Below are 25,479 nucleotides of genomic sequence, written 5' to 3'. Positions count from 1 at the left end.
GTAATTTTAACAAGTGCAGTTTCTGTGCTATGGTGAAGCCTGAAACCTGACTGAAATTCTTCATAGAGATCATTTTTTTGCAAGTAGGAACACAATTGAGCAGACACAACTTTTTCTAAAATTTTAGACATAAATGGAAGATTTGAAATGGGTCTGTAATTTGCCAGTTCATTAGAATCTAGTTGTGGTTTCTTAATAAGAGGCTTAATAACCACCAGCTTGAATGGTTTTGGGACGTGACCTAAAGATAACGATAATATTGAGTTAATAATATTGAGAAGCGGTTCTTCTGCTACAGGTAACAACTCTTTCAGTAGTTTAGTGGGTACAGGATCTAATAAACACGTTGTTGGTTTAGATGCACTGATAAGTTTATTTAGCTCTTCCTGTCCTATAGTTGTAAAGCACTGCAGTTTTTCTTTGGGTGCGATGAATGAAGCTGAAATATTAGACGCAGTAGAATCTACATTTGATATTGTATTTCTGATGTTATCTATTTTATCAGTAAAGAAATTCATAAAGTCATTACTATTAAACTGTGAGGGAATATTTAGATCGGGTGGCGTGTGTTTATTTGTTAATCTAGCCACTGTGCTAAATAAGAACCTTGGATTGTTTTGGTTATTATCTATGAGTTTGCGGATATGCTCTGCCCTGGCAGCTTTTAGAGCCTGTCTATAGCTAGACATACTGTTTTTCCATACAATTTTAAAAACTTCTAAGTTAGTTTTTCTCCATTTGTGCTCAAGATTACGAGTTTCTTCTAATGTATTAGAGAAGATCGTGCCCATGTTGCTAGTCATTTCGTCTAGTTCATGTGTATTTATGGGTACACAGAGCAGTTGAGATAAATCAGGTAGGTTATTTATGAATCTGTCTTTGGTGGCTGGAACAATAGTTCTGCCCGGATGATAACGTGGAGCCATATAACTAATATCAGTAATACGCAGCATGCACGATACAAGGAAATGATCAGTAACATCATCACTTTGAGGTACGATATCTATATCGGTAAGATCAATTCCATGGGATATAATTAAATCTAAAGCGTATGATTAAAACGATGAGTGGGAACAGTAGCTTGGTGGAGTAGACTCATTTAGACCAAAATATTAATTTGGTTTAAGCCAGGTTTCAGTCAGGCAGAGTACATCAAAATTATTATATGTGATCATTTCATTTACAATAACTGCTTTGGGTGCTCTAATGTTTAGGAGCCCAAGCTTTAAAAATGGTTTTTGTTCATTTATTTGGCGTTTTTCTGGTTTAATCACGATCAGATTTTTTCTAGATCCTGCATTAAATGTATATTTTGGCCTCGCCATTCGAGAAACAGACACAGTCTGTATAGACTGGACAACGCAAGTACTTCTATCTTTTAAGTGGGTAGAACAAAAGTCATCATAGTAGCTATTTGAGAATTGGCTTACTAGTCATATGGAGCGTAGAGTCCTGGAGATGTTGTCCGACAGGAGTTCTGCTCTGACTCTGCTGCGGTGCGGTTGTCGCGGGCGATGTGCTGCGTACCGTCTTGATCAGGCTCCTGAAGTCCCTCTTCAGTCTCTCCGTCTGCCGCAGCTTGGTGTCGCAGAAACATCGAGAACACGAGCACCGGGGAAACAGTGAGTGTGCACTTTACCTTCAGCTAACGTAGCGATCATAGTGTCGTGTTCCATCTTGCGGAGGGGAGCGAAGCGGTTCCGGGTGGAGATCTCGAATACCGGAGGTGGAGAGGTCGTCGCCTTGGGCCTGGCTCGCGTCTTCTGCAGCTGGTGCACCCAGGGTCCGTGGCGTCCCGGCGCCGGAGTGAAGGACATCTGGGAAGATCGCGTCCTGGGTGCACAGGGTCTGTGCAGAGAAACACACGGAGTAGAGGTGGTTGGGAGTGTTAGCAGCATGCTGTATACTTACCCCAGACTTGTGAGCGTCAGCCCGGGATGTTTCCAGCGCGGCTCTCCACTCTCTCAGCTGGGCCTGCTTCTCCACCAGGTCGCGGATCTGCTTCTCCACGGCCTCCAGCTCCAGCTGCACCGAATGCAGCTAGAATGTGTCCTCACCTGCACTCAAAGGTAGACACAAATCCGCCATTTAAGCAAGTAACAGTGAAACAATGGTAATGTGTGTGAATAGAGTATTAGCAATCTAAGCGAGATTAGCGGCAGCCACGCTGCCGATGCTAACGGGCTATAAGCTAATAGCAGACTCGAGAAATCAAAATAAAACTAGTGATAGCAAGGCTCTCTGATTGGTTTTGTTTTTCTTAACTTTTTATTTTTTTTTATTTTTCAATGGTGAAACTTGCAAAACATCTAGAAAAATATACAACAAAATGCTTAACCTTACCACAACATCAAACACAAAAGAAGGAAGAATATTCACATTTTCCCCCATCAGAGATAAAAGCACATTCTGTTTTTCCTTATTATTTAAAACAAAGCACCGTTCGCTCACATATCCCCACAGTAGCCTGAATCGTTGGAGAGCTGAGAGTTGGAGCTCCGGTTTGAAGAGGAGTTCCATATGTCCAAATTCATGTGTGGTCTAAAGGGATTGAAGCTGGAGTATTGTTTTCCCGGGCAGGCGCCGCCTGGTTCGCGGCTGAAGGGTGAGATGGGCGTGTGGGGTGAGACCAGCATGGAACGCTCTGGGTGGAAGTGGCTCTGGTAAGGCTCGCTTTGAGGTGTCCAGATAGAGCCAAATAGACTGGACATGGGTGACAGACTTCTGGTTCCTGAAAAGTATGGCTTGCTGCCCACACAACTGCCAGTGTCCCATGTGGAGTTCATGGCTGGTGGCTGTGGGTCACGGTTTGGCTTTGATGGCATGAGAATGCATTTTGGTAATTGCCATTACCTGTTGGCATGTAGTTGGTCTGGTCACTATAGGGATAGTGACCGGCACATTGGCTGTTCATGTTGTTCCAAGGGAAACCAGGAATAAACTCAGCTGCCTTCCTGCGACTCCTGCCTGTGTTTGTCTTTGCTTTGGTGTTGGTGGCTGACACTCCAAGTTCTGCATCTTTCTCTGGTCTCTTCTTCTGATTGCTGCCTCTTTCTGTCTTCACTTCATCTACATTATCCCTTTTTTCTGCATTATGTTTTCTTTTTCACTCTTCGTTTTCCATTCCAGGCTGAGGGACTCTGCTTACTGGGATGTTTTCTGGTAATCCAGGAAGTGTTTCCATAGGAAACATATCAGCTGGCAATGCCTTGCCCTCTCTGCATTCTCTAAAGTGCTCTTTCTTCTCAGCTGGGAGAAGGTTTTCATCTAATATGTCATTGTTATTGTTGTTGTTATTACAAACTTCTGGGTCAAGCTCAAATGTGCGATCTCCATCTTCATCGGTGGGAGGACTGCAAAAGTCTGAGGAAGCAGGGACACTGGCAGCAGCAATTGCAGGGCTATTTTGATATCTACTGTATAGGAACGACACCTTAGTTTGCTTCTTTGGAGGCTGGGATGAACCTCCAGAAGTTTTCTTGGATGAGGACTGTGACCAAATTGTCCCATTGGCCACAGGTGGAGATCCTCTCCCTTTTCCTTTGTCAGAGGGATGGCTTGTATCAGTGTAGTTCTTACAACTCCCTTTTCCTCTGACACCATTTGAGGAGATGTGGTTGACACTACTATTTTCATGAGGTACAGAGTTGCGATTGCTACGTGGACTTGGTGTGGAGAACTCACATAGAATGTGCTGAGCTTGATGGAAAGCCATCAGACACACACCAGCTAGAGAGGAACAGGTGAAGACCAGTGTGATGACCCAGAAGGACTCCTCCCAGCTGGGTCCTGGTACCACCTGACCACACAGGGGCAGCATGTGGTGAGGAAGAGTCACATTGAGGGTGAAGTGGAAAATGGAGCCACGTTCTGTTACTAGAGTCAAGTCTCTGATCACCCACGAAGATGTGAAGTCTGGACTAAATGCAATTGTGATTTCTGAGGACGAGTTGTAGCAGAACTGGGTATGAGGAGAGGGTTCGGATCTCCACAGACACCACTGAACCCGTTGGGTTTTTCAAAGTGAAATTCTTCACCTTATTATCCATTGACAGGTGTGGCATCAAAATCCAGAGGTGAAGAGTGGTTTGCAGGAAGTCTGGGCCACCTGCAAGAAAGCTCTTTGCTACAGAGTGAAGAGGCAAGACTGCTGTCCACTCTCCAGAGAGATGAGGAGGATTCTGGGAGAAGGGACTGCTGCCACTCAACTCGTCCTGATCTGGACAAACGGAGAGGACAGAGCCGTTCACACTCCTCAGAAGACTCTAACATAACACCTCGCTTTGAGGCAGAAGAGTACGTTTGGAGGTGAAGCTCCATTGGAACCCCTACATTGGTTGTCAGGGTAACTGTGGTTTTGAGGTTTGTGGGTAAAGATTTGCTGAGCAGCTGAAGAGACAGAAGCTTCCAGCTACCAGGGCTCACCTCCAGGGACTTTGTCAAATTTACAACCTTAAAGAGTTTATGCTAGGAAAGGGAGATGTTAGTGATTCTGACGGTGATGGGGAAGGGGTTGGACAGCCAGAGCTCAACATGCTCTGAGCTCCTCTGCCTCTGTCTGAGCTGAACTAAAGAACTCAGCTCAGAGCTGGACCATCTGTCTGTGCTTTTTAGCAGTGGATATAAATTCACTGTTCTGTTTGCTAAAATCTGCAGGCCAATCTGACTTGGACACCTTTGACTTCTAGCTGGCAAAGAGCGTCTACAGAAGAGTGAAGCAACTTGAGTGAAATGAATAGCAGAAGGCTTGAGCAGCACTTCAGTGAGTTCTACACTGCTGTCTGTTCTTGACAAGAGTTGGATCTCCTTAACAAAGAGCTTTTTAACCCCTGAGTTCAACATGAACACTCCTATTCTGGGATAGACAGCATCTGGTGGTGGGAGGACCGGCAGCACCACAATATTCTCAAGCACGTATGGCTTGAGTTTGTCCAAGTAGGTCGGCCTTTCCCCTCTTTCAGAAAGACTGATCTGAAGTGTAATTCTGCCTTCCTCGGATACTAAACACCAACCCTGGGGCTGATTGTAGAACATTTTTGGTAAACTGCAGTCAAGCAGCAGACCTAAAATTGTTATATTAGGAGTATTTTCCTGAGTTTGTGTTATATTAAATTATGCTCTGTATGTGGGGAAATATCAGAATGCTATCTTTTCTATGGACATCCTTGACTGATCCGCCATGGACACCAACCCCAAAAACCTGGTATGATATCACCCCATGGTTTGATGTGTTAATAAATAAAGAGATTTCTTCATTGCCCTCCACCGTGGGGAGGAAATTGATTTTAAAAGATGTTCTCCCTCTGGGTGGAATCACCCTTCTGTGGAACGAAGGCATGTGAAAATGTCTGCTGGATGTAAACACAGAGAGCAGAGAGACTGGGAGCTCTGGGCTGGGGTTGTGTATATATATACGGTTTCAGCTCTTGGCAGCCCCACCGGCTGTGGTCCAAAATCCAGTGTGGGCGGCTGAAACAGGAGCTGTCTCCCACTCTCCTGCACATAAAACGAGGAGCTCTCTTCTCGAGGAACATTCTCACTGTGCTGCTCCTCTGCCTGCGATGGCATGAAGAAGTCTGCGTCCTCAGCCTGCCAAACTTCAACCACGCTGGACATCTGAGTCAGAGCTTGAAACTGAGCTCCTCCGTGTTGAATATACAGCAATAACACCTGTAGGAGTCGCAGAAGGACATTAATCCATGTTTTTCTGTGTGTGAAGTCCCTTTGGCTCGCCATGCTGGCTGTGCAGGCTTCACTTCTTTCTTTCTCTTTTTTGTGCATGTTTCTACATGTTGGTCATACCACATTTGCCCACCAGAAAAAAAATCGAAATAGATAACAATTAATACATATTAAGTAAGGATGGATTGATCAAAGTCACAGTAAAGGCATTTATAATATTATGGAATATTTGTGCTCAGGAGTAAATGCTGTTCTTCTGAACTTTCTGTTCATCAATAAAATCTTCTGTTCGTCAAAAAAAAAGTATCACGGTTTCCACAAAAATTTTAAACAGCACAATTGTTTTTAACATAGATAAGAAGAAATGTTTATTGAGCAGCAAATTAGCATATTATAATTTCTGAATGATCATGTGACACTGAAGACCGAAGTCGTCATCACAAAAATAAATTACATTTTTAAAATATATTAAAACAGAAAACAGTTCAATATATTTCACAATATTACAATTTTTACTGTATTTTTGATCATATAAATGCATCCTTGTTGAGCATGAGACTTTCTTACAAATATACAAAAATCATATGACTGCTAATTTTTTATTGGTAGCGTATGAATTATAGTTTGAATAAATTAATGGAAAAGATCAAATTAACATCATCAAATTAACATCATCTCATTGACCCAGGAATATTTGGTGTAGAAACTTTGATATATGGTGACCTTCAACCTTCTAGCTTCACTGGTTTTAATCAATAGCTGTCACATTAATATTTGCAGCCTTTCTGCACATCTTTTTTGACTGATGCATCTCTTTGTTGTTCTTTCCATCACAGTGCTCACCCCCTTTGATTTATGAGTATGATCTTGAATCAAAATAATAAATATTACTAGATCAAAGAACAGCAGTAATACAAGACAGTAAAGGGGATGTACGAACACACAGAAAGCAGACACGCACCTCTTCCATCCGAGCTTACGGAGTCCACCAGGGAGGTGTCGATCTTCTTTTGCTTTGCTGCTCAGCGGAAATATGGTTGACAGATCGGCAGGATCTTGTGATGTGGTGTAGATGATTCCTCTGGTGTAATTAGGAGGCAGGGACCATGGAGTAACGGAGAGCGAGACAGATACACCGAGGGGCATAGCGTGCACTGAGGCAGTCAGCTAGCTGAAGGGGTTACAACAGCTTAGTTCAGCTTGCCTAGCAGAGAGAAAGGCCTCAGGACATGATGCTATTAAGCGTTGGGATGTATTGACACTGTTTCTTTGTTGAGAGGCATGTACGGGCCGTGTCAAGATTAAGACCTTAGCCGGACAACCAGGAATGTCTCCTATTTGATTTAGATTCAATTTATGCCGTATTTTTATGAATTATGGAAACCAGTAGCACGTTTATTTGTTTTATTTGCCCTGCTCATTGCTTGCTTGTTTGTGTGTTTACAAGTGTGTGTCGGTGATTGCCTGCAGATCATACAGATTTACAAGTAGAGGTTCTGATTTATTTTGGACATGACCAGAAAAAGTGCTTGCGCTAGATGGCGCCATAGCTCTTTAGCTAAATGCAAGCATTCTATGATGCTACTGTGCTTTTTTAAAAGCGTGAATAGTGTCTTTAATGCTTCACGTCCTTGTTTGGATCGGTACAAGTATGGCTTCAGCTTTGACAGGTCTGCTATTTCTGCTGCTGAAAGTTCTTAGCAAAATGACAAACATAGAAGAACACAGTCAATGCATAACGGCTGGTGTGACGTTAGCTGTGGAATTGTAGGCTTAAGAGACAGGAAAAGTGCATGAAGAAAACAAAAGGTCAAGGTTTTTTGAGCTCTGAGGATATATTCAGTGCTGGTGTAGACGTTTTGAAGTCAGTATAAGCTTATAGTATAGAATCAGAAACCCATGCTTGTTAATTCTAATGAGTTCATGACATCCTTACAGGAACGTATAGTCTCATATGAATGAGTATATGAACCTGATTTATGATGTTCATTATTAAACAGCTCATACTTATATCCCTCTTTGAAACAAAAAATAAAGTCCGCATTGGTTGCAGAAATAAGGACTTTTGGAGCTTGAAATCCCCTGTGAACATTGTAAATTTTTTGTGTTCTACAGAAAAAAGTAAGTTCTACAAGTTTTAAATGACTTAAGAGGGTGTAAATGATGGCAGGATGTTCTACAGATGAACAATTTATTGACAACGTGCTGGTTACTATTATTAGATGTTTTTTAATTTTTTGCTATATTTTTGCATTAAGCTTAATTGCTTTTATATATATATATATATATATATATATATATATATATATATATATATGTGTGTGTGTGTGTGTGTATATATATATATATATATATATATATATATATATATATATATATATATATATATATATATATATATGTGTATATATATATATGTGTATATATATATATATGTGTATATATATATGTGTATATATGTATATAATAGTTTTACGCACACATCTAATAATAAAAATCTATTTTATTTGTATTATTTTATATGTATTTAAATTTTTTATTTATTTAGAGAAAGTATAGAATTTTACTATGGGCTATTTATCCGTTAGCGACAATAATACTGGCATTCCTTGAATTATCATTTTGGGTGACCTACTGCTTTAAGTGTGCTGAGATCTTGAATTTGCATGCCTTTCGGGGAAGTAGATCTTCACACATTTTTCTGGGCTATCCTACCCTGTCGCAGAGACCTGACAAGCTGTCACTGTCTGAATTTATCTAACAAGTCTGTGAGACAGGAGCCTTGTATCAGAAAAGGAGGGAAAAGAAATGAAGAAAAAGGACCAAGAGATCGAGACGGGTGCATAGACGGAACAAGAGTGAGATGGCGCCTCTCATTAGCACTCCAGGTGCTGGGCTGTAGCATCGCGAACCACTGCCCCAGGTTTCACTGTGTGGAGAAATTGCATCGACTTGCCTGCAGATGACATGTGTCACCTGTGATCCTGTCCTTATTTATCCAGGACACGATAAAAGAACACGTGTGAAAAAAAAAAACCCCAGTAGTGATGTAGTGGCCAGGTTCATTTTGCACGTTTGATTCAGCCAATAAATGTTTTAATAATCATCATTGTTCATTTGTTGTTAATCAGTGAATATTTATCACCAGTTATCTTTTCAAATGTTTTATTATATAGAGGAAAAACAGGTTCATTTTGCACATTCTGAACATTTTATTCAGCCAGTAAATGTTTTAATGAAAATTATTCATTTGTTGATAATAATTGAATATTTATAACCAATTATCGTTCAAACTGTTCCATTTTATTGTGAAAAAATTGATATTTTGCACATTTTGCAAACATTTGCGAACATTTCATTCAGCCAGTAAATGTTTTATATATAATTATTATGCTCTTGATAATCATTGAATTTATCATTCAAAATGTCCTATTTTATTAAAAAAGAAGAATAGCTTCTTGACTTACAAACTTTGACATGATACTTTTCATCAGTATGTAAAATAAAATGCATTCAAGCCTATCCCAGAATGACTGTGGTCCCTGTCCCGAATGCCGCATTTGATGTTGATTTGCGGCCATGGGGTGTCCCGCTTGACATTTTAAGGTGCTCACAAATGGCACAATGTGCCCTTTTGCATTGGTGTGGTCTTCACAGCGGACTATTACCCAGTAGATCATGTTACAAAGTGTAGACTCTGGTGCCATTTGGGATGGGGCCTATGTGAGCTGAACCTTTCCATAAACCAGTGGCCCCAGTGTCTCATGTAAGTTACAGACTGAGCCGATTAGCACAATGCTGGCCTGTTTTTAATATATATATGCCTTTTTCGCCCGTCCTCTGCATGGCACTGAAGGATTGAGAAAAAGTCATGTTGAGCTGTCATGTTGAGTCATTAGTATTAGAATTAAATTTAGTTTGAGGTTGTGTTAAGGTTACTTTTAGATGACTATACAGTTGTAAATGATTTAGACTGTTCCTGTGAAAGTAGGATTCTGGGATGGAAAGTACTTTTTGGTTTCCTTTTGGTTCATTTGGATACAAAACTTATGAACAAAAATTATACTTTTACATTTTTGGAAGTAAATCACCACCATAATATGGTTGCCAGGGCGTTTCTGTTGAATGACTAATTATGTTTTGAGTGGTTTTTATCATGTTGCTAGCGTGTTGAGTGGTTGTTTGCACACCCTAACGTTGAAAATATCATATTCATAGTTGTATGGTTTGCTAGGTGAAAATTGTTAGTCCAGTTGGAATATGGCACATTTTTCTGTAACAAGCTGCATGAGTCAAGTACAGCCAAAAACAATGGCTATTATATTTACACAACCCAAAATACACTCTGCCTTACTACTTTGACTTTGAGGTGATAAAGAGTGATGAAGAATGCTGTACTGTTTAATTTGACCTCTTTGATCATTTCTTTTTTTGGTACTACTTTAACATTAGCATTTTGAAATTGAGGCGCCTACATTGCTGTGCAGATCTGCCATTTTTAGGCCTATACTTGTTTTTCTGTTTGTAACCCACAACATTTGAAGTGTCCACAGAAGAAGTCAAAAAGTTAATGCGAGGTCTCGGATCGTGCAAAAAAAAAATCTTCCATGCAAAAAATCTGGTGGGTTTGGCCTTGTTTTTATATTTTTTTAGGGTGTTGTTTTTTCCGTATGAAAATCCATTTAATTACAGGATGCCATCAACAAGACTCTCATTATCCTTGTTTTTTGTGTTGTTGTTTCAAGTGTTTTAGGGGGTTTGGGTTTGTTCGTTTTGTCTCTTTTTTTTTCTTTTTTACATCTTTTTTTTTCTCCTTTATTCTCATGTTACTCATTTGTCCTTGCAAAATCTGGTTTGTGGTTGTAAAACTGTGCCGTGTACAGGAATGCACACATTTTTCACTGCTTTTGAAGTCCGTTTTGTATCCACTCTAAAAGAGCCATTTGTTTTCGTCCCCTCCAACCCTCTTTTCTCACACATTTCCTTTTAGAGATGTGCTACCCCCAAAGGATCAACCATTTGATTAGTTTCAGTTTTTTTTGAGTTACTGTTGCCTTCCATCCTACGGCTAGTCTTCATATCACAGATGTTTTCTCATGAGAGCAGATCACTTCTTATTTAATGTACCTTATGAGACTCTCTGGCTGTTTTAATAAAATGAAGACCCTTGTTATGTTCATCCTCGACATGTTTCCTCTGTTAATAATCCTGCTATCTCCCTTTTGCATTCGGGATAAAAACCGAATGGCCTTTGAATTGTCAGAGGGGGTATTTTCGGGACATCAGGATTCTGGCTTGGCACACGAGAGTGGAAATTGTTGTCCAGCTAAGCCGAGGAGTTAATGTGTCTGTGTTCGTACATTTATCGCTATCTGTAGTACCAAATCTGGCCGTGTTTCCAGTTTCCAGGGTTGACAGGAAGCCCAGTGCTCCGTAAGTGCACTCTGCTGAAGTGCATGTCTGTCCTGAAAGTTTGTGTACTTCCACAGATATTCCTGTGAACATACTATACACTAGGGATGGACTAATATGAGTTTTCTTAGCCCTGTTCAACATGCTCGTTGCAAGAGTGTTTTAAGACTCTTGGGCTCGGCCGATGGATCAGCTTGTCAATATCTTCTTTTTTAGTATCAGTGACCTATTGTGCATCTTCTTTAAGGTTTTTTTACACTCACTTTGTTGATAAATCAGCCACGTATAAGCTGTAGAGTTTAATTTTGGTGCATAACTTTTTCATCCAGAAAGAAATGTAATGTTTAATATCAACTCACAGTAGTAAACAATGCTAACTGGCAATACTACAGTGAGACTGGACTACTAACAGAGGTCTTGAATGTCCAAGACTTAGAATCCATTTCATTTAAGTATTAAAATCAAGGTCATCTGAGTTCTGTCAGAGAGGATTTTTGCCCATAAGATCATGGTGCATATGCTAGAAAAGAAAAGGATGTGTTTTTATATGGCACTGAAGTACAGACGATTTATACACTGAGCATGAACAGACTGCTATTTAATCATTTGTGGATTCAAATAAGATTATCTTGATCTTACTTTGGTTGTCCTCAGTTATCCTGTTTATCCTAAAATCCTTCTGAATATTAAGGCATTCAGATGCTATTGTGCTAAATTGTGAATATAGGTTTTAAAGTTTTGAGTTTAACAGGATATTGATGCTGTTTTTTTTCATATGGCTGAAGCATTCAGTGAAAACAGGAAGTCAGTGAAGATAATGAATGATCAGTCTATAATTTTAATGGTAGGTTTATTTGAACAGTGAGAGACAGAATAACAACTACAACAAAAAAATCCAGACAATTTATTTGCATTTTAATGAGTGAAATAAGTATTTGATCCCCTATCAATCAGCAAGATTTCTGGCTTCCAGGTGTCTTTTATACAGGTAACAGGTATAAGGTTATACAGGTCTTAAAGGAATCGCTCCTAATCTCAGCTTGTTAACTGTATAAAAGACATCTGTCCACAGAAGCAATCAATCAGTCAGTCAGATTCCAAACTCTCCACCACAGCCAAGACCAAAGAGCTGTCCAAGGATGTCAGGGACAAGATTGTAGACCTACACAAGGCTTGAATGGGCTACAAGACCATCGCCATGCAGCTTGGTGAGAAGGTGACGACAGTTGGTGCGATTATTCGCAAATGGAAGAAACACAAAATAACTGTCAATCTCCCTCGATCTGGGGCTTCATGCAAGATCTCACCTCGTGGAGTTTCAATGATCACGAGAACGGTGAGGATTCAGCCCAGAACTACATGGGAGGATCTTGTCAATGATCTCAAGGCAGCTGGGACCATAGTCACCAAGAAAACAATTGGTAACACACTACACCGTGAACGACTGATATCCTGCAGCGCCCGCAAGGTCCCCCTGCTCAAGAAAGCACATGTACAGGCCGTTCTGAAGTTTACCAATAAACATCTGAATGATTCAGAGGAGAACTGGGTGAAAGTGTTGGGGTCAGATGAGACCAAAATCAAGCTCTTTGGCATTAACTCAGCTCGCCGTGTTTGGAGGAGGAGGAATGCTGCCTATGACCCCAAGAACACCACCCCCACCCTCAAACATGGAGGTGGAAACATTATGCTTTGGGGGTGTTTTTCTGCTAAGGGGACTGGATAACTGCACCACATCAAAGGGACGATGGACAGGGCCATGTACCGTCAGGGTTAGGGCACTGAAGCCACCCAGGGCATTGAAAATGGGTCGTGGATGGGTATTCCAGCATGACAATGACCCAAAACACACGGCCAAGGCAACAAAGGAATGGCTCAAGAAGAAGCACATTAAGGTCTTGCAGTGGCCTAGCCAGTCTCCAGACCTTAATAGAATTAAGACCCATAGAATCTGTGGAGGGAGCTGAAAGTTTGAGTTGCCAAACGTCAGCCTCGAAACCTTAATGACTTTGAGAGGATCTGCAAAGTGGAGTGGGACAAAATCCCTCCTGAGATGTGTGCAAACCTGGTGGCCAACTACAAGAAACCTCTGACCTCTGTGATTGCCAGCAATGGTTTTTCCACCAAGTACTAAGTTATGTTTTGCAAAGGGGTCATATACTTATTTCAGTCATTAAAATGCAAATCAATTTATAACTTTTTTGAAATGCGTTTTTCTGGATTTTTTGTTGTTGTTCTATCTCTCACTGTTCAAATAAACCTACTGTTAAAATTATAGACTGATCATTTCTTTGTCAGTGGGCAAACGTACAAAATCAGCAGGAGATCATATGTGTGTTATATAATAATAATAATAATAATAATAATGATAATAATAATAATAGTAATAATTAATTATAATACAAAATCTATAATAATATTTGTAATAAGAATTATTATTATTATTATTATCTTGTTTTAGGCATTTAGAATGTTTTTCTGCAAAACCAGACAAAGATACCAATTAAGAAAGAGACATTTTTTTTTTACATTTGTTTTATGTTTTATTGGTGTGTTAGGGTTTGGATTTTTAAATTTATAGCAATTGTGTATTGATCAAAATATCGTAATCTTTAATTAAGAAATATAGATCTTCACAACTAAAATCTCATATTGGTTGAATATCGGTCACCAGGCTCCAGGGCAGGTGAATTATTACCCTTAACAGCTTTTTAACTGACAATGAAACAAGGTGGGCATGATTTTATCTGTAAAATATTTTTCCTCTCAAGGCACTTTGCATGTCCTTGTTGTGACCGTAACCTATTCTTCAGGTGAAGAGCTGCTCAGAGCTCCACATAATGAGAGATCAAGTCGAGATAATCGTCAAGCAAAATGTGCAATTGAGAAATCACAACATCATGCCTTCTCCCCTTGATGCCATTTCTCTCTCCTTTCTCTTGTAGTTCAGTATCAGATGGAGATGATGAGAAGTTTGTGCCATGTAAACATTGATCATCTTCATGTGGGTTGGTATCAGTCAACTTTCTACGGTTCTTTTGTCAGCCGGGCCCTTCTGGACTCTCAGTTCAGCTACCAGCACGCCATCGAAGAGTCAGTTGTGCTTATATATGGTAGGTTTCACACTTTTTTGTCTCTGTAAGCCAGAATGTGCAAATAAAACATTTGTCCATGTCACTTCACCAAATGATTTCAGTTATTTCAAAGGTCCTACAACAGCAAAAGAACCAAAACCCACAACACTGACCTAGCAATAAATAATAATAATAACAGACTATTCCTATGTTTTTCCTATGAAGTTGTTTTATTATCCACAGAAAACACGTTTTGTTTTTCCCACTGTTTGTCACCTAAAAACTCATAAACGTGCACAGAAATATATTTCAAATAAATGCTATTCTTTTAAACTTTTTATTGACCAAACAATCTTGAAAATGTATCACAATTTCCCCACAAATATTAAGCAGCACAACTTTTTAACAAGAAATGTTTCTTGAGCACCAAATCAAACAACAAAATAGAATTAATTTCTGAAGAATCATGTGAAACATATGGCTGTGAAAAGTCAAGTTATTGACAAGGAACTTGTCAAGGAACTTGTAGTTCTAATAACATTTGTGACCCTGGACCACAAAACCAGTCATAAGTAGCATGGGTATATTTGTAGCAATAGCCAAAAATACATTGTATGTGTGAAAATTATCGTTTTTTTCTTTTATGCCACAAATCATTAGAATATTAAATAAAGATCATGTTACATAAAGAGATTTTGAAAATTTCCTACCATAAATATATCAAAACTTAATTTTTGATCGATTTTCTCAATATTTTGAAATAGTTGCATCTCGGCCAAATATTGTCCTGTCCTAAGAAACCATACCTCAATGGGAAGCTTATTATTCAGCCATCAGATGATGTATAAATCTCAATTTCAAAAAAATTTAAATAAACAGTGGTCCAAGGTCACATTTTACAAAAAATCTCATGGTCTACATTTCTAAGAATTTAATGACCAACATTTTGCAATTCATCACATGCTTTCGTGTTAAGGTGGACATGAATAAGATGGAAATATTTACTGTTCAAATTCTGAAATGACTAAAAATGTTAATAACTTTTCCATTATTTCCTGAAAACATTTAGTTTTATTTGGATTATGCTGTTTACATGTATATATAAATATTCCAATAGCTGTCAAGCATGTAAATATCTCATGAATAAAAGGCGTAACCAGAAAATGGACATTAATTGGAAAATGATGTGCCTATATAAACACGGGTTCTGAGGTATTTAGCTGTCCTTTCTGGTATCGCCTTGCTCTTTGCTTTTTTTTTTCTCTGGACTTCTCTATCTCTATTTCTGTTGTACTCACAGACACAGACACAAACACATGCACGCACACACACACACACACACACACAGAGCAGCATGTTTCAGCACGCCTCACCCAAACACACACACATACACTTTTTTCCTACTGCACTGCTTTGCTCTACCACTTTCCCTTCTCTTTCTTTCTCTCTCTCTGTCTCTCTACCCCATAGTTTCTTGGCTGTGGACAGCATTCCCCCCTTGTGTAAACAGGAGGCTGGTGTGCGTAGCGGGCCCGGCAGCAGCCTCGTCTAGACAGGGTTTCCTCCCCTCTATTTATTTAGCCTGCTATCGCAGTGCTGATGTGTACCTTCAGGAGTGGATTCAGGACCCGGACACCCCCTCATCCACCGGCACAGACGCCACCCATCCCAGATGTCGATGGGCCGATGGCGGCACGAGGGCGGAGGAATCATCACACAAGCTGCATTAACAACAGATCTGTTTCCCTGAACTCACACAAACAGATTTTGTACACCTCCACTTGCCCACCTAACTGGGACAGCAGCGGCATTAATGCACGGATTTGGATGAAAACGTAAACATAAAACTTTGACTGTTCTTCGCACACCTCCTTCATTCATGCCCCCTGTCTGTTTCTCGGTCTCGTGGTCCACGCTGTCTGTAACTTTCCTCAGACTTCGCCCTCAGGCCAGATGTGGATCCGTATCAGAGTGTTTGTTCAGTCTCCTCCTTGTGGTGGCAAGCAGGCGCTCCTCACTAAAAATATATCAGACACCTAGAAGCTGCCAGAAACCCCACCCTGCACCAAACACACTCTCCACATGAACAATGAAAGCATTTAGAGGGCCGATGGGTCCACAAACTGTGAGACTTGATAGACATGGTTTCATATGTTCTTCTGGCTCTCAGGTACTATGAGGTATTTTTATTTTTTTTTTTAAAGTATAGGACATGTAGTGGAGTTGAGACCACTAGTGAATTTTTTTTCTGATTCATCATGCATTATGGCATTAATGATTTATTTGTAGCATATTCATATGCATATAATTTTCATGTATTTATTATTATATTTAGTGAAATTTGAGAAATAATTAGCAAATGTTATTACTGAAAGCTAGGAAATTTTAGAATTGTATGGCTATATATATATATATATATATATATATATATATATATGTGTATGTATGTATGTATGTATGTTATATAGTCAAAAATGGTTAAAAACTAGTGAAAATTCTCCTGTTTTTCTCTTTTTCCTAAAATAATATTATTATTTTTGTTTCAAATGATGTGTTGTTAATTTGAGAAATTCTTAACATTCTTTTTCCCAGAAATGTAATGGCTGTATGTTTGATTTTTTTTTTTTTATATATAAGTTAGTAGCTATAGCTAATAAAACAAAACTAAAAAACAAACAAACCAGATGTTTGGGTCCAAAATTTGATTTCAATACAAATGATTCTTTACAGATTATATTACCTTGCTATATTCTCATTATCATAGCATCATACACTACACAATTCAGAGATTTTGGAGGGCTGCACCCTAGAAACCACTTAGCTATACACTAAAAAACACTCTTAGAATCATCTTAGAAACCACAATGCAACACACTTAAAGACCTCTTTGAGCATCACAGGTACTTTTACATTAACAAGCACCAGTCAAATGTTGTTCCGATCTATTATCATTATAATGCTACTAATTTCTGTATTTTTGTTTTGTTTTTATCATTTCAAGTTGTGTAAAAAGCATTGTGGATGAATTCATAAGTGATGCATAAATACATCCTCAAACCTGATATTGAATCAGTCCACTCCATTTCAACAGGTACTTGAAGAAGACTAACTGAATCTTACCTGTGTCTAAGCAGATCTTGAGATCTCCTTGAGTTGTTTTAGATTGCCATTTTTATGTCATTTGGGAAGTTTCAAGACAGTTTGAAAAGACAGACGATCATCTTTTCACGGTGTCTAAATGCATTTAATATCAGAACAGAACTGTGCTATAAATCCTGTCTTTGGATAATGGATAACGGGCAGAGCTGACTGGCAAGTTTTGCCCGTCTTCAACAAAACATTAATGATTTTTCTTTTACACTCAAAATGTCAGCCTTCTGACAGTGAGATTAATCCACTTTGACTGTCTGACAGTTCTGTTCCCTTGGTTGGTAGATTAACATATACTGCAACTTTTCAAACTTCATATCTTCAATTTTACCTTTCATACGGTTGTCATAACATCCTTTACTGCCTTTGATCTTGCTACAATGTTTATTGTTTTTGAAGCTTATAGATAGTACCTTGTGTTGAGCAAGTTGGAACACTTTGTTTGCTATCTTCAGAAAGACCATCCATGTTTTGTCTTTGGTTCTCTTTCTCTGTAGATCCCATCAAAACAGCCCAGGGTTCTTTGTGTTTGAAAGCCTACAGGTTGACCCCAAAACTAATGGAGATCTGTAAAGAGAAGGACTTCTCAGCAGATGGGTAAGCCTTTAAATCCCTGGTACTCAATGCAGATGGACTAATGTGTGTGTGACTTAGTTTATATACAATTTATTTCTAAAGGTGACGTATAACTTTTTTCTTTTACTCATTATTTTGCTGTGGAGTTATTGTGTATTGTTGAAGAAAACATCTAGAGTTTTTGTATTGGTGAATGATGAATGATGGATTGGCTGAGTCTGGATAAATGGTCCATTCCCTTGTTTACTTCAGTCTCCCTTGTAGTTTGGCTTGAGATATTCGCTTATAATTCTGATCTGAAAAAAACCCCCCATCAAAACAAAAACTGGCTTTTGAAATCAGTTGACTAATCAGCCTAGAGTGCTTGTCTAATGGAGCGATTAGTAATAGAGAAGAGTTGAAATCATCCAATCATTTAATTAGAGTGATCTGTTCACATAGTGCCTCTCACTCCCACATTGCAGGAGACTCGACCACAAGCAGATCCTAATGAGGGGGATAAAGTCTGATTGGGAACAAGTGGTAGGAAGTAGAAAGGGGGTTCAAAAGAAAGGTAGTGAAAGTTAGAAAGCAGTCAACAGACAAAAGGTCCAGTTGCTCATTATGTATAAAGACAAAAACATTGCTGTTTATTTCAGTATCATTCTTGGTGGCCCTGCCCACTGTAAAATCTGATTGGGCCATAATCCTCAAATCGCACAGCTGTTTCACTTTCAATATGGCCTGACAAATTGCTAGTTAGCCCACAGTGTTAGCTTGCTGTCAAAAATGTGATGTCAAATCTTTGCCAGGGGTCACTTCCAGATTCTGAAAACGGATGAATGGATCAGTGATAATGAAAATCACTTTTCTGTGTATTCAGGCTGAAGAAGGTTAGCGTAACATGTTCGAGGAGGTGCCCATTGTCATCAAGAACTCTCACCTCATCAGCGTTCTGCTGTGGGAGCTGGAGGACAAATCCACTGCTGCAGACAACATGAGCTCTTGAACCTTTCCAGCAGGTCTGACCACACGCACACATTACTATACAAGTGCAGTATTTCCTAATGCGAATGAAGACGTGTAAATTTATACTAGCGCTGAGATATCCCTAATGATGCTTGTTCACATTAGCAGTAACTTATCTCTGATGAGGACTAATGAAAAGGTCATTGCCGCCCAGGTGATTTGCTCCTAAAGGACGTCTGCTTTTAATGGCTTTCATGCTAGACTATCTAAATAAAAGGCTTTTGCTAAACAGTGAAACTGTTCATTAGACAGTCCTCAAACTTTTTACCTCTTGAACTTGAAGTGAACATTCAAATATGACAGTTCACAAGCAGCTTTACTCCTCATTCTGACAGAAGCTAGACATCTCCTACCTTTATCTGACAGAACAAATGTGGGGATGAATTTAAAGACAATTTCTAGGAAGGGTTTTTACCATGCACTAAAACCCTCTCTGTCTCTAAATTCATCCCTTTTAAGCACCACCGTCACCAAAATGTCAATTCTGCAGCACATTCTCTGTCTTCAACAATAACATCTGAAAATATTTGCTGGCAGCTATTAAATCACGTTTTGCACTGCCTGCTTTTAAGAGTACTTCATAGGTTTCAGTTTGTGTTTGTGAGATCTGTGATTCAGTAAGATTTAATTTAAAGGCGTCATGAACTGCCTTTGTTTTTAATTTTGTACTGTTCTCTGAGGTCCTCTTAAAATGTTATCAGGATTTTTACATCAAAAAACATAATAATTTAGAAGTAAGACTTGGAAGTAAATGCCCACTGCTATGATTGGCTAACAGTTATGTATGATTGACTGCATACTTTCTTCACAGATGGACATTGCTGTGATTTAGGTTCAGTACATATCAAACTATCTGTAATAACAGACAAAGCTGTAGTGATCTTGTGATGAAAACCAGTTACTCACACTTGTGTGGTGCTACTTCGGTATAGTCAGCAAAGCATCGTCTTTTAGTTTCAATCTTTCTTAAAATCCTGCATCAAATTTTGCCTTGTTCGTAAACAAATCCACAATAAAATTAAGCGAACAAAGGGCAACTTCTTAATGATGCATTCTGGAACTACATTAAAAGTAAAGTTCATCAAATAAAGTTAATCGTTTGGTTTCTGCGTTACCTACTACAGTATGTGAGTGAATCGGTGGGCGGGGCTAAACAGGCAGTGATGTAGAATTGGTGGGCAGGGCTAAAAAGGCAGTGACGTAGAAGCAGGCGTTGATCTTCTGCTGAGATGGTGTTTAGGCAGACTATTGCGTCATAATGTGGCACATTCCACAAGCTGTCGTTTTGGCAGATTTGCTTCAATATAAGCTGTTTTTTTAATTAACGACAAAGTTTTGAGTTTTAAAACTTACAGGGTGTTTTTATAGTACAATGACCTCTTATTTGTCAAAAGATTAAAGTGCCCCTATTATGGATTTTTGAAACTTTTTTAGTTTTTTTACATTTCATGCAGTGTGTAACACAGCTCTAAGTGAATGAAAACATCCTGGAAAGTTTTCAGTCTGAAAGTGCACCGTGTATAAAGTTATTGTCTCTCAAATGACAGAGTCGACTCTGAATCATTGAAACGAGTCATTTTTAAAATGAATCCCAAGCCATTTCATGTTGACGTCAACATGAAACATTAGCATATTGCCCGCCCACTTGCTGGACTTTTTGTGTTGGTCTGAATGAATATGCAAATTCATTCTTTGCCACTAGGTGCAGCTTTTGGAGAGGTAAAAATAGCGGTTTCCCCGGTAACAAAACAGCACTGTGCTCACAAACACTGCTCTATCAGGCATTACAGGCATAATGAAATGAAAATGAGACCAATCGGACCAATCACTGCAGATTAACGTCACGCAAAGGAAAAATGAATCATTGAGCGAATCGTTTGGAAGTTGTTGAGCAAGTAAGGTAAAAATAAATGCATATTATAAGACAATGAAAGTGTTTTTGTCCTCTACCTGTTGTTGAGGACTCCCAAAACTAAAATATGAACCTTTCATTACCCATAATAGGAGCACTTTAAGGTAATTCTGATTTCTCAGTTTATGACCCCTTTAAATGAATGAATACTTTTTTCAACAAGGAGAAAATTGATCTAGTGACAATAAAAGCATGATACAAAATGTTTCTGTTAAAATATATGCTTTTCTGTTAGTCAGAAAATCCTGCAAAAAGATGTGACAAATATTAAGCAGCACAGTTTTCAACATTGATAATAAAAATAAATGTTACTTAAGCAGCAAATCAGCATATTAGAATCATTTCTGAAGGATCGTGTGAGACAGAAGACTGGTGTAATGGCTCATGAAAATATATAAAAAATGAAATATAGACATTTTACAATATAACTTAAATATTTAGCACAATCTCACTTTATTTTTATCAAATAAGTGCCGTCTTGGTGAGCATAGGATAGAACTTGTTTCAAAAACATCCAAATTCTTACAGACCCCAAACTGCACTAAAGCCCAGTTGTGGCAAAAAGTATTCTAGAATTATTGGAAAAAAAATTCAAATGAGTTTCCTCTGCTCCTCAAAGAGATGGTTATCATGAAGAACCTGTCTTGTGTTAACCTTACTAGATGTATTTGTAGACCCTGCACTTTTCTGTGACTCTTGACATTGAGGGTTTAATGATGCTCGGTTTGAGTATTCTTGTGTAAACAGATAAGCTCTGTTTTGCATAGGTCATAACAAAGGCCAGACTTGTTGAATCAGTGCACATGAGGTCAGGTGGCTAAAACAGGCACTCGATTTGGGAATAATAATTGACACTTTAAATAGAGTCTAAATTAGCTTCAGTCATCAAATGACACTTCTAATCCACTCACAGTTTTTGGGAAAGATACAGGAGATGCAAGCAACACCATTTTCACTCCCATTTTGCATAGGTGTCTTGATCTTATATCGATTTGAGTGTTTTTTAGTAAGGTTTGTTTCATTCGGTTTTGCTCCATATAAACAGCTCTTTTCTGTGGAAGAGAGTGAAATGCAGCAATGAGAAATGGATGTTAATATGAGCACTTTGAAGAGGAGCTGGCTCACTTTCTATAGATCATTGTGCTGGTCAATTTTCTCCTTCAATTCCCCTGTTTGTCATGGTCGGCCCTCAGTGATCTCGCAGATGAGACAATACATCAGACGCTATTAATATTTCACACACTTTTATTATTTCATTTCTTTTCCACTCTCATTTTTGTCTTAATTTAAATTTGTTCGCCATGTACAGCTTGTAAGGATATGTGGGGAAGGGAGGGGAGGTTTGAGTTTCCAATTATCATTTTAATCTATTAATTATTTTCGGAGTAGCTATGGTTGAGATGATGCTTTTTGGGACAGAAACATACATTTTGCTGCTTTTTGAATTGTCAAAGGTCCAAGAGGGGTTTGAAGGTCTCTCTCAGCTGACTAGAAAGGGAATTTTATCTTTTTAATTTGTCTCTCTTAATTCGGCCTGCCAGATTTGTTTTTTCCAGATGAAAGGAACCTTCGTCTCACTGCTGAGGAATTGAAAGAATACATTCATAATTACCTCCCTCTCTGAAACTGGATTTTCACACGCGCATACACACAGATGCATAAACACTCAAGCGTGGGTAGATGACAAAAAATATTAACCAGCATTATATATATTTTTAAGCATTTATGTATGTGAATGTTTAAGAAAAAGGATGTATTTTAGATGCTACAATCTTATATCAAATATTACCTTTTTTATTCAAGTAGTCCTATGGTGTGACAATTAGTGACAAAATGATTTGTAGCACATTTCATAATTCTGACAGTAAAACTGTATACTTTAATGATTAAGAATTATTTGGAAAAATATTTTTTAAATGTCTTTATCTCTGTGACAGTGTCAACAACCTGCATCCCTGCCATCCACCCCCCCCCCCTTTTTTTTTTTTCTTTTAATCAGTAAATCTCATGAATTTCTTAATTCTTTTCTCCAGTTTTTTTCCCCTCTGTCTTTTCTTTTAATCGCTCTGGTTTCTCTCTCTCTGGACATGATTTGCTCTTTCTTTAAACACCAAAATACCAGAAACACCCACAGACAAGGCGGATTTATCTGTGGCTTTTCTGTTTCGTTATTTTTCCTGATTTCTTTTTTCGTCTTTTTTCTCTCTCCTTCCCTCCGTCGGGTTCTCCACATCTGTTTAAGTTATCTCTTTGCAGTCTGGTGTTACCCTAGAAACCAAAGCAAACACTGAACCACTGCAGCCTTACTAACACAATACCTCCCTGTCTTTCTCTAGCTCTCCTTCTCTTACTCCCATCCTTCCCAGCAGGCTCACTCCTCATCTGGGGGCGAAATTGAATTGTGTTTTTTTTTTCTTTAGCTAAATGAAAAAAGAATTATGAGTTTTACAGTATTTTGGCATGAGGACGTGATTTGGGTGGGTGTGTGAGAATCTGTAAGACTGGGGCGGCAACAACCCCAATTTAAAATGAGCTCAACCCTCTGGTGGGTCCAGTGCTAACCCTTCTCTATTCCTTTTATTATTTTCTTCTCTTTTTCTCTACCTTTTTTCGTGTTCTTGGCACCCTGGTTCTCTGGCTTCCTTAAATTGTGTGTGTTGCAGCCCAGATCCACATCAATGTCTTTAGTTACTGCAGTGATTTAGGCTCACATACAGTATATCACCTCCCAGATATATATCTTTGTTGTTGCACAAAGCTTGGTTACCCAGGCTGGGCTCATGGACAGGAGTTACTTAATCTGAAAACAAAATCAGCCCCCTTGGGTTGAGCCAAATCCATCATTGCTGTCAATACAGTGGTTTTATACATCCATCTGGCCTGAATGTGACTCCCCAAACCGCTAAACTCCATGATCCACTGTCCCAGAGCACTCTGGTGGACTTCATTGACTCTACTCAATAATCTGGACACATCATTGGAATCTGTTTGGCCTCAAGTCTCTCTTTAATTGGCCAGGAAAGAGAGCGGGCGCCTCTGATCATTTCCTCCACATAAATCCAACAAATCGTCACTCTGGTTGATTCCAGTAATGCAAGATCATTGTTGCTTTTGTAGAATAAGAGGGGTGTCTGCCCACAGTGTTTTTGTGCTTATCCTAACCAGACATGACACCATAATGTAGTGAGTGATAAAAGCTATCTCTTTTGTTTTTCTTGTTGTCTTATTCAGCCTATTTTGTTAAGTCACTTTTTTTTTTTTTTTTTACCCATAAGACTTGTTTTCTTTTGTGAATCACACAATGAGAAATTCTGAATAACACACTGGCTGCTTTTTTTCTATGCAATTACAATGAATCAGGAATGGTTCAAGCTTCAAATGGTGCTTTTACATTGCATGGTACAGTTCAGTACAGTTCATCATTGGGGGGGGGTTCCACTGTGTACAGTACCTGGTACTTGGTACTTTTTTCAGTACCACCTCAGTTGAGGTTCCAAGTGAACCGCACCGTCACCAAAACTTGACGTGTAAACTCTGCTGATCACTGATTGGCCGGAGAGAATCGTCACTGCCTGCGTCACTGAACTTGCGACATGAGACACAACAGACCTGCTAGATTTAAATCAGCACATCCAGCGAATGATCGAACGCAACAGTTTTGAATGAACACACTTTTTTTTTTTTTACAACCAAAAATGGCTGTTTCGTTGTCTGTTGAGGAAGTACAGATGTTCCTCTCGTTGATAGCCGAGGAGCGGATCCAGCGAGAGCTTGATGGAGCGACGCAGCATGAAAAACTTTTTCAGGAGTCACGGCAGTAGAGGCAGCGCAACTATAACGACATGTGAATAATTCCACCCACTCTAAAGCGGTACTAAACTGCAGTGGAAATGCAAAACGAGCCGTGCCATGCTGTGCCGTACCAAGTCGTACCACGCAGTGGAAAAGCACCAAAAAAAGTACACCAAATCCCATGAAATGTATTATTTTATTATTCATGTCACCTAATACTTTGTTAAAAAAACCTATAAAATATTCAAAGCCCAAAGTCATACATTTTGTTGTAAAGAACACCCCAAAATATAAGTTGTTATTCTCTGATCTTCTCCTCCATTGAGCTGTTGACTGATGCAGCCAGATCAGTTCAAACCATAAATCATTTAGACTGGTTTTGTGAACCAAATCAACCAATTCATTGAGATCTGGCTCAAAAAAAAAAAAGTTCCTAAATCAGGCATGCTAGTTAGGTTGTATGTCAAGATTAAATAACTATTCATTAAAGGTGCCATAGAATGCATTGATATGATATTTTAAATTGTTCTCTGATATCTACATAGGTATGTGTTTTAGGTAAGGGCAAAAAATCTCCAGAAACAGTTTTACATGTTTTTTTTTTTACAACCCCAGGATTTCTCCCCAGAATGAAACGGTTTGTTATTGGCTTATGTGGAAGAGTCATGAATATTAATGATGAACTCTGATTGGCTGTTTCACAGTGCGGCTCATTTCAGTAGCCCACAGGAAGGAAACACAGTGAAAATATATATTTCAATACTTTCTCGTACAGTTATATCGTTGGGTAATTATACTGTAAATAAAATGCAGGCATTAGGGAGCCGCTATTAATATGCTGGGCATTGAAACTGTTTTCAAATGCACGATCGC

The 25,479-nt window shown here is 38.9% G+C and overlaps 2 pseudogenes across 2 annotated transcripts in view; one reads left to right on the top strand and one right to left on the bottom strand.

Annotated features, from left to right (window-relative positions):
• The window catches only part of LOC306885792 (eukaryotic translation initiation factor 3 subunit H-B-like), a 59,556-nt pseudogene that overhangs the window by 25,270 nt on the left and 8,807 nt on the right, over positions 1–25,479 (top strand). The window contains exons 3-5 of the transcript XR_013785936.1: positions 14,040–14,207; positions 17,816–17,915; positions 18,757–18,895. The product of XR_013785936.1 is annotated as a eukaryotic translation initiation factor 3 subunit H-B-like (transcript). The remainder of the gene's footprint in view (positions 1–14,039; positions 14,208–17,815; positions 17,916–18,756; positions 18,896–25,479) is intronic.
• Positions 2,448–5,740, bottom strand: LOC306885266 (transmembrane protein 131-like; annotated as a pseudogene). Its single transcript has 2 exons — positions 3,981–5,740; positions 2,448–3,949 (listed from the first exon to the last, which is right to left on the bottom strand). The product of its transcript is annotated as a transmembrane protein 131-like (transcript).

Source organism: Barbus barbus (genome assembly GCF_936440315.1).
Source record: "Barbus barbus genome assembly, chromosome: 19".
NCBI lineage: Eukaryota > Metazoa > Chordata > Actinopteri > Cypriniformes > Cyprinidae > Barbus > Barbus barbus.
This window is presented reverse-complemented; position numbering and strand designations above follow the sequence as displayed.